Here is a 10,209-nt window from a genome sequence, read left to right as displayed (position 1 = left end):
CGTTGATCATGAATTTACACTGTTCAACATGACCAATGTACATATGTACATTCAAACGTTGTGTACACGTCAATGAATATAAGTCTACATGTACACGACATTTTTCATTATATATGTAAAACATTTAAACATATTCAACGTGTGCAGTAGACTAGTAAATGTTAATATCCATTGAAACACCTTTGATTTTAAATTGGTTTCCAGTGTCCATCTTTCCCTATTTTGTACACGAAAACATGTTATATGTACACGTGGATACCGAGAACTCTGTGTACATGTGGTTGCTTTACAGCAGTATATGCATATACTGCAGCAATATATATGAAAAGCACCCATTTTTCTTCTCACTAACATAAGTCGAATTGGATATGAAACCTTCCATATGAAAAAGACAAGTGGATGAGTAGGAGGTTTTTATTTTTATTAAGTTCTTTGCAATTAGTACACCTTTGTAACTTTCTGATATACGTTCATCGTACATGATACATGTGTACATAAATTTTATGAGCCTCTGTGCATATGGTGAAATATATACTTTTAATGTACACATGGACACAGAACTCTACCTTAAAAACATGCACGAACAGACGTTATCAGTATATATCTCTACATTCATGGCCATTATTAGTATCTATCTATGTGTACACCATCAATCTTTCGTTGTGTACCCATAATTTATCAAACACTTAACAATTGTGTACACCGTCTAGTGGCGTCCACGAGTACACTGTCTAGTTGTGTCCACGTCTAGTGGCGTCCACGAGTACACCGTCTAGTTGTGTCCACGTGTACACCGTCTAGTTGTGTCCACGAGTCAGTGTACACGTCGAATCATGTCAACAGTCATATGTCAAAATAAGCAAAAACCTTTAGCTTAAACCTGATCAACATTTTCAATCCTCGACTTCCTATATCGTGATTGTTCACTATATGTATACCATGTGAGGAAAACCCAGCTTCCTTCAAAAGGTTTACTAGATCCATTCTAACGAGTTGGTGAACGCATTGTGATTAGGCTGCGGTTGCTGAGTTTGGAGTCGGGGACGAGCTCAATCGACACCGAAGAGAACGGAGCTGGGGTGAGGTGGAGGATGAAGGCAGTGTATCCAGGACGGGTGTAGTGATTGATGGCCCAGCGAACAGCCAAGGTGTTCTCTTCCGTGAGGTCAATAGCAGCTCAGATTTTGCAGCAACCACCGGCAGTTGGGGGGACGAGAGGTCGATGGAAGTGATGGAGAAACCTCCACGGTAGAGCAGCCAGTTCTTTTTTTTTATCAACAGAGCAGCCAGTTCTGTTAATAATTTGTTTTTATTTTTTCAGCCGTCGAAGAAGATAACGAGAAGATAAGATAGAAAAACTGAGAGAAATATTCAATACAGTTTATTGTTTTTTCGGTTCCGGTATCTTATAATAATTTAAAATCTGAATTTATAAAGAAAACTGAAAAAAAAAGGAAACTAAATATGCTCATCTCATTCACTTTAGTTAGGGATACCATGGTAAACAACCATTAAAAACTACATGGGTAGTAGAATGTGTCTTACAATGTAATAAAAACATAAAAAGTATCCTGCTATGTAAAAAACTCTATAATTATCCTCTAATTCAGTTTTGCCATCCTCCCACTAACATTTTTTTATTTATTTTTGCGATGAGATATGGCACCATCTTTCACGTGCATTAAAGCGGGATGAAAAACGACAAGAAGTTTAGGTGAGATTTCTTCCAAAGTAAAAGTCATACCATTAACAACAACAAAAAGTCATATTAAAATAAGTAATCTACTTGAGGATTCGAACTTATCATCAAAAATCTTATTACCACCAAGGATTAGCTTGATCACGAAATTCTCTTAGCAACACACTTCTTCGTTGTTTCAATTTCGATTTTGGTTTCTTTTTTTCCCTCTCTGTTTCAGGAAACAATAACCGGGATAAGAAGATACAACAACACATGAAAAATGGAAACCGGTTTAAAACAGTATAATCTAACCGGAACCGAACTAACCATTCTCACTGAAAGTTAACTTTACTGAAAAGAGTTCTTCTTCTTCTTCACATCTGACTCATGCAAATATTTTCTTTAGCTACTCTACTCTCATGGCTTCTTCCTCGCCTCGAACATGGAGATACCGCGTCTTCACGAGCTTCCACGGACCTGACGTCCGTAAGACCTTTCTCACTCATCTGCGCAAACAGTTTACAAACAACGGGATTTCGATGTTAGATGATCAAGGGATAGAGAGAAGTCAACTAATCGCTCCTGCACTCACGCATGCGATTAGAGAATCAAGGATATCAATCGTTGTACTCACGAAGAACTATGTTTCTTCCAGGTGGTGTTTGGATGAGCTTTTGGGGATTCTGAAATGCAAGAAAGAGATCGGACAGATAGTGATGACGATCTTCTACGGAGTAGATCCATCTGATGTTCGGAAACAGACCGGAGATTTCGGGAAAGTCTTCAAGAAAACATGTCGTGCTAAAACAGAGGAGGAGAAGCAGCAGTGGAGACAAGCTTTGACCTGTGTGGGCAACATAGCCGGTGAACACTTCCTGAATTGGTTTGTTTTGCTTTCCTTCACTTCTGTCTTTCTTGAATCTCCATATGAATTTATAAATCTCTTGTTAGGGACAAAGAGCAACAGAGCTTTGTGGCAATCTTCCTTTTGGTCTCCGTGTCATGGGATCAATTTTAGGCAGAAAGAAAAAAGATGACTGGGAAAGTATACTGTACAGGCTAGAAAATAGCAATATACCAAAGATAGATGCAGTACTTAGAGTTGGATACGACAATTTACATGAGAACGATCAAACTCTATTTCTCATCATAGCAGTATTCTTCAACTACGAGACGATGTTCATGTGAAAACAATGCTCGCTGACAGTAACTTGGATGTCAGTCTCTGGTTTAAAACCCTCGCCTATAAATCTCTCATAAAAAATATCTAGCGAAGGAAAAGTAGTGATGCACAAGTTACCACAACAAATGGGCAGGCAAGCAATTCGAAGACAGGAGCCTTCGAAACGCCAAGTCCTAATTGATACTGATGACATTCGCGATGTCCTTGAAAATGATTCCGTAAGCTTTTCTCTTCTCATTTTGAATGTATTAAACAGGGTCCTTTAGCAGAGACCCACGGATTTTTTTTTCATATCGTGAATGCACAGATCTGACCACATATTGTTCTAACATAACTTCTTCTATTTTTGAATTTTGTTTAGGGTAGTAGAAGCTTGATGGGGATATCTTTTGATATGTCTACAATCGTAGACGACATGGATATTAGCGCAAGAGTTTTAAGAAGTATGCGTACTCTTCGATTTCTCAAGGTCTACAACACAAGATGTGATACAAATGTTAGACTGCATTTACCCGAGGACGTGGAGTTTCCACCTCGTCTGAAATTATTACATTGGGAGTTATATCCGAGGAAGTTTCTTCCTCGTACATATTGTCCCGAACATCTTGTAGAACTACATTTGATAGACACCGAGCTGGAGCACTTGTGGGAAGGAACCCAGGTTGGTTATTTTTTTATATTTGCACTTTGAATAGTTATTTAGTGGCTTTATGAAATTTTCAGTGACTTATAATCTACATGGTATACAGAAATCAATGAAATTATCATTCATTATAAATTCAAACTTGATGAAGTTATATAACCTGTTGATTTAAGGATATTTGATTTAAGCCTACACCCTTTGAATTTTTTTTATATTAAAGCATTTACGAATATGTTTAAAAAATCCAATGTGAAATCAACTCATTATTAATATCCAATAATAATATTTTATCATGAACCAATAACTAAGACTATTTACTTTTCTTATCATTTAATGAACATTCTTATTCATTTGTGCAATTTTATATTCAGCCCCTCACAAATCTCAAGAAGATGGTGTTGACTTCTTGCTTGAATCTAAAGGAACTCCCGGATCTTGCAAATGCTACGAATCTCGAGAGATTGAATCTGACTTGTTGCAAGAGTTTGGTCAAGATTCATTCCTCTGTTGGAAATCTTTATAAACTGCAGAGTTTGGAGATGACTTTCTGTAGAAAGCTAAAAGTTGTTCCAACTTTCTTCAACTTGCCAGCTCTTGACTCGGTCATGATAGTGGGATGCTACCATATGAGGAGACTTCCAGATATTTCCACGACCATCACAGAACTGGCAATCCCAGAAACAATGTTAAAAGAATTTACTGTTGCAATAGGGCTCTGGTCTCATCTTCAGAGTCTCGCTATATTTGGCAGTGTCATTACCTATCAGTATCTGTCACATCCGTGTCAGAGAAATTTGATGCTACGGCGAAGTAACATGGGTATTGAGAGAATTCCAAACTGCATTAACCGTCTTAATGGGTTAAAAGAGCTAAGTATATTTTGTTGTCCAAAACTTGCATCACTTCCAGAGCTCCCTAGGTCGCTCATATCACTAACAGTATACAAATGTGAATCACTGGAGACACTAGAACCTTTCCCATTTGGCTCTCAGATTGTGGATCTCTCTTTCCCCGACTGTTCCAGATTGGGCCGAGAAGCAAGGAGAGTAATTACCCAGCAATCATCGAGGGTATGCTTACCTGGAAGAGATATACCTGCGGAGTTCCATCACCGGGCTATAGGAAATTTCTTGACCATCTATTCAGATGCCTACCTATTTAAGCTTTGTGCCGTGGTTTCCCCTAAACAGGTGAGTGTAGAAGATCATGGTATAGAATTACTGTGTCACATACTCATAAATGGTTGCCCCATGAAGAGCCCTATGAAGAGCTATATGATCTTGAGATTACAATCCAATCAGAACATCTGTTTATATTTCCCACCACAATGCTAAAGGAAGACCGACAGCTTGAACAGCACAGTAAGATATTGTTCAAATTTAGCACCACATCTCAGAACATCGAAATTATTGAATGCGGTGTCCAAATCTTGAAGGAAAAAACCGACAGAAGCGGCTGCAAAAGCTGGGAATCCAAGTCAGAACAACTGCTGGAAGACGACGATGAAAGTCTCTATGGTAACCTTGACCTTGACTATGATGCACCCAGAGTAGATACCGTTAAGGATTTTGCTAAGTTTCTTTCTTCACTTTTTATTTTCCTTTTGGGTTTGATTCCAAGTGTTCTTTTTTATTGCTTACTAAAGGAACATAAACACTTGATATGTGATTATTTCACATCATTGTTTTCCTTTTCTTATTTTGTTCACATCATTGTTTTCCTTATAATTTTGGTTTTCGAGTGGTCTGTTGAATAATTTCCTGTAAGACTTGGGTATGTGATCTAGTTGTTATCATCTTTGTATTTACCCATCAGACAATGTTACCTTGTTGTGTGTCAAAGGAGTTGTACATCTGGAGGCAAGATGTATTGTGGGACTCTATTTAGGCTGAGTGTATACTGCGGGAAGAGTGTGGTTGTTGGGTTAAGTGGGTTTTAGTCACCATTCAACAAGAAAAGTAAAGTGCAAGTAGGACTTTCTCTTTCTCTCTTATCCTCTCCTTTCTCTCCTCGCAACCACTCAATCTCAAAATTGTGTGTGTCTGGCTCCGGCGTCGGTGGCGCGTGTGAGTGCGTGTCAGCGCCGGAGGAGCCCTTTTCCCCTTGTCTCATCTTACCTTTGTTGCTCTGTTTACTATTTTCTCCCATCCGACATGCTCGAGCCATTGGATTAGCGGGTGTCTCCGGCGTTTTGCTCCGTGCGCAAGGAGGTTTCTTCTTGGGCAGTGATTTGGCTTCTGCTGGTGTCTCGGCGAGTAGGTGTGGTTCGTGGAGTGGTCGGTTTTTAGGGTTTATGGTGGAGATCGTTTTCCATCTCTAGATCTCTTCTGGATCTCTTTGTCATTACGGGTGTGTTGAAGGGTTGATCCTCTTTCTGGCTAGCGGCGGTGTCGTCGGCTGGTAGTGGATTCAATCGGTAACGGCGGTTGGTATTGGTATTCGCCGGTGTCGGTGAACTATCATCCCACCTTTCCGTTATCAAGTAAGTATCGGGGTTCTCCTCAGATGGCGTGTCTTGAGTCGTGATACACAGGCGGAGATGGTATCCGGCTCCGTTCTGGCGCGTGTGGTTGTAGCTGGTGGTCGTGACAGACAGCCGTCTATGGCCTCTCGATGAGTATTAGTTGCTCCGCCTCACTTCTGATCTCTCCTTCATGGTCTCTTGTCCAGTTCTCTGTTGTGAAAGTGATGGCTTTCCATACAGAATCTCAGTCTCGTGTTTTCCTTATTCTCGCTCCGGAGCATGTTTCCTTACGGCATTATAAGTGATCCTTCGGTTCTCGAAGGTCGGAATTGTGGAGGCGATCTTGGGGAGTCATAGGTTGCCTCGAGTCAACAATTCGTTGAACTCACATCCCGGTGTCGTATCGGTTTTTTTTATCAGTGCGGCAGTGCGGCTTGCTTTATTTGCAGGTATAAGAGACTCACTTGACAGAGGCGGCTTAGATATCAACCCGGTTTCTTGCACGCGGCTTTGGAGATGACGTTCTCTTGTTAAGAGTATCCTTCATCTCATTGCTCCTTTAGCACTTCACAGACAGTAACGACTATAAACCTGAGGAGTTCATCGATCGGTAGCTACTCCGGAGATGACATAGGAACTCCCGGTATTCGAGGCAATTAGGAGAACCTCACTTTCCTTTGGTCCTCGTCAATGGTTGAGAAATGCGGTCGATTCCCGAGAAGTTCAAAATCAAACTAGCGGAATGTGCTGGGTTTAGTGGTTGGGCAAAGCTAGTTTTATAATACGATGACTTGGGTTATTTTGTTCAAATCGGGTTTGTATTTCTGATCAGAATTGCCGTTAGGGTTGAATAAAGATTTAATTAAAAAAAAGTAAAGTGCGTTTCGCAAATTATTTGTACCGCCATTGAGAATCGTGTCAGTACAAAATGACGAACCGCTTTACATTTTATTCACCTCTCATTTTGGGGGTGGCTAAGTGCGGTCGATCTGAATCATTTTGACCTAAAAAGCCAGAAAAAAATCTTTCTCTCTCTAAATACACGCTCCCACCTCTCTCTAAACTCAGATCGTGAAACCCTAGCTCCGGCTCGGTCGCCGCCGGAGCCAGAGGCTTTTCTCCTCCCCTAACTCGTTTTTTCTTTGATCCACCCAACCGTTACTCCCTCTGTCTCTTTGATGTGCGTTTTGAACTGTCGGGACCAAGACAAATAATCTCCCTTTTAGGGTTTGACGGTGTCTGTTTCTGGCTTCCTCCAGAGCAACGGCGAGGCTCCAGGGACAACGGAAAGGGGGCGAGTCGGCTTTTAGGGTGAAGATTCGCCAGATCTAATTTTCCTTTTTAAGATCTACGGCGTCTTCTTCTTCAGCGGCGGCGCGTGTAGCGGTCAAACACCTCCTCCAGCGCAGAACGCCTTCCCTGAGCGGCGGTGAGACTCCTAGAGGAGAGATTCAATGATCAGCAGAAGGTGGGTTGTTCTTCCGGTTCTTGGAGTCAACATGTACAGGGTCTTTACGGCGACGGCGTAGTCAACCGGAAACGTGGAGCCTTGAAGATGTATGTGGCGGAGATCTACATCCCAGGGCCGGCGTCGAAGCTCTGTCTCGATCTGGCGGTACGAGCTCCACACCACCGAAGCGAAGATTTGTTGAACCGGCTCGTGTTAAGCTGCTGAAGCCCGAGTTTCATTCCGGTCTCCATGTCCAATTTCTCTGCTGAGAGTTGAGACTTCGAAACCCAACGGACTCGGGACAATACGGGAATGCGCCTCTTGGTGTTGGTCTGTTGGTACAAGAACTTCAAGCTTATTCTATGGATGCTAACAGCTTGGAAAAGGATTGTTAATCTCGTTTTTGTTTCAGGTCAATTGTGTGTCGAGTGTCTTGTATTTGAGGTCAAATTTTAGGAGGTTAAAGGGATGGTTCACTCCGGGTCGTGGAGTGAATTCATTCCACTGTGGTCAAAAAATACATGATGCACGTTAGGTTGCGTTGGATCCAACTTAGTGATTCAGGGTGGAACTAGACTGCTTCATTGTATTATGTGGTATAATCTCTAGTGGGTTAAATCTTTGTACCAATGCATTGTGAAATGAATGTTGAAGTTGAGCCCAAAAAAAAGGTGCGGTCGATCTTTTTTCTTTTTGCTAACTAATTATATCTAGCCTTATTATATCTTCCTTAGATAATTATTATGATCAAATATTTCTAAAATTAGTATAAATGCATTTTATCTGTTTACAAAATTTTCCAAATTACTTTTTAAAAAATATTAAAATAAGTAAAGCATATAACTGAAACACATTAATTATATTTTATGTGACATGTTGAGTTGTAGATACATGCTTTAACTATTATGTTTTAAGTCAATTTTTAAAATTACATCAAAGAAAAAGTTAAAAATCGTTATTAACCCTTTATTTACTAAAGCAATATTTTTTGTGGTGTAGGAAAATATATAGAAGTATAATTTTTTAAAAGTATATAGTACCATTTATTTTTAGTTTATAAAATATAAATATATTTTATGCATCCTGCAGTTACACTATTTATTATATATGTCACAAATCATCTTTTTGTTTTGAACCGTTTATTTAGACGAATTGCAGTTGTTCCGCAACATGTGTTTCTCTTATACAAACCGCAGTTAAACCGTACTAGTATCCAATCCGCTTGTCCCGTATCGCTCAACCCGATGTTACCATTCATAGCCTTAGAACAGAACAAAAACTGTTCCAGTCTTACTGGTAAACATAAACGTCTCACTTGAATGATCATATTGTAGAAGCTGAAATCCGATTGATAAGAAACGAATTAATAAAATACGATGTTTAAAAATAGGCGAAATAAAAATACGATTTGAGAAAGCGTTTTCAAAAACATGATTATGGAGTTGAGATATTACCTTGTTCCTTAAGTCTTTATATTTGTTATGTATGTGCGAGGGATCATATCGAATATCAGTTCCAAGATCAAACCATGATAGATTTTCAAGCGGCACTCATGAACAATCCCTACGAACTATAAAACTACGAAACACTCTTAATCTATAGACTTACGCTTTGAGATTTTTGATGTTGGATTTCGATTAGAAAATCAGAAATGAATAAAAAGAGTCGGATTTATTTAAAGAGAAGGAGGAGAGCCACTTCCTGCAACAACTGCTGTGTGGGTAAAAATTTCGCGGAAATCAAATAAATGAGGTAAGTTACATCTTTCCCAAAATTCTCTCTCGTTTAAAATAAATATCTTCGACGAACATATGAAATGCATGTTGTTTGAGATGAACTACGCAGCGTTTAAACACAAACATCATATTTTTTTGTTTGAAAATAGACCAAAAAATAATTTGGTCCAAACTAAATTTTACTGGGCCTATGGTCTAGACCCAAGATCCATGATGCAGGCACAAGCACACGCCACTTATCCCTCTCTGTGAACTGTTTGAACAAGTGTATTAACTTATACTAAGGGAGGTCCGCGATACACGCGGGATTTGATATATCGGTTTTATCAAAGATATAGTTTGTGTAAATATTTTTTATGTTAAGTTGGATGTGAATATGATGATGTTGTCTACACCAAATTCTAATTATATAACTAAAAATGACTGAATTTTTAGTATTGTTGCTGTTTAATTCAAAGTTGTAAGATTTTATAGTCTGAAGTAGTATAACACTATAATATACATAAATAAATCAAAAGAGAATGAGATCGAGTTTTCAAATACCATTGTTTCATTTTTGTGAGGTTTTATAAAATAGTGGAGAAAGAGGTTTTAAATTAGAGGAACTTTCTATCGACAAAGTTATTATAGTTATTTTGGACAAAGTTTAGTAATTGCTATTATTAACAATTGTTGTTGTGTTTTGGATTATTATGGTTATTTTATGCATTGTTATATAATTAATTACGTGGAATAATTGACTAAAGAAATCAATTTTCTGATTTTTTTGTTTGATGTTTTTGGTTATATTTGATTATGTATATGTAACTATTCGTACTAATAGGTTTATTAGTAAGGCAAAAAAAAAAGAAGAAAAAGAAAAAGAAAAGTCAAAAAGGGGATAAATGTATTATTTTGTATTAACTATGTCTATTTCCGTATGAACTGCATTTTGGAAGCATTGTTTGTTAGAATACTGTTTCGTTTCCGACTTATTTCATTGTCAAAGTTATTGATGGGATATAAAAAATAAATGGAAAACTTCAAAGAATCAGATAAGGTTTTTAGAACTT

General features: G+C 38.7%; 1 long non-coding RNA gene and 1 pseudogene across 1 annotated transcript; both read left to right on the top strand.

The window, feature by feature from the left end:
- Positions 1 to 413: 413 nt before the first annotated feature.
- On the top strand, positions 414 to 1,399 carry LOC130510711 (uncharacterized). Its single transcript, XR_008944436.1, has 2 exons — positions 414 to 1,248; positions 1,322 to 1,399. It is a non-coding gene; the product is annotated as an uncharacterized LOC130510711 (long non-coding RNA).
- Positions 1,400 to 1,788: 389 nt separating this feature from the next.
- LOC108849718 (disease resistance protein RML1A-like) lies at positions 1,789 to 8,150 on the top strand (annotated as a pseudogene).
- Positions 8,151 to 10,209: the final 2,059 nt, after the last annotated feature.

This window comes from Raphanus sativus, chromosome 4 (genome assembly GCF_000801105.2).
Source record: "Raphanus sativus cultivar WK10039 chromosome 4, ASM80110v3, whole genome shotgun sequence".
In the NCBI taxonomy this organism is placed as follows: Eukaryota; Viridiplantae; Streptophyta; class Magnoliopsida; order Brassicales; family Brassicaceae; genus Raphanus; species Raphanus sativus.
Note: the sequence above shows the minus strand (reverse complement) of the source record. Positions and strands in the feature narration are given on the sequence as shown.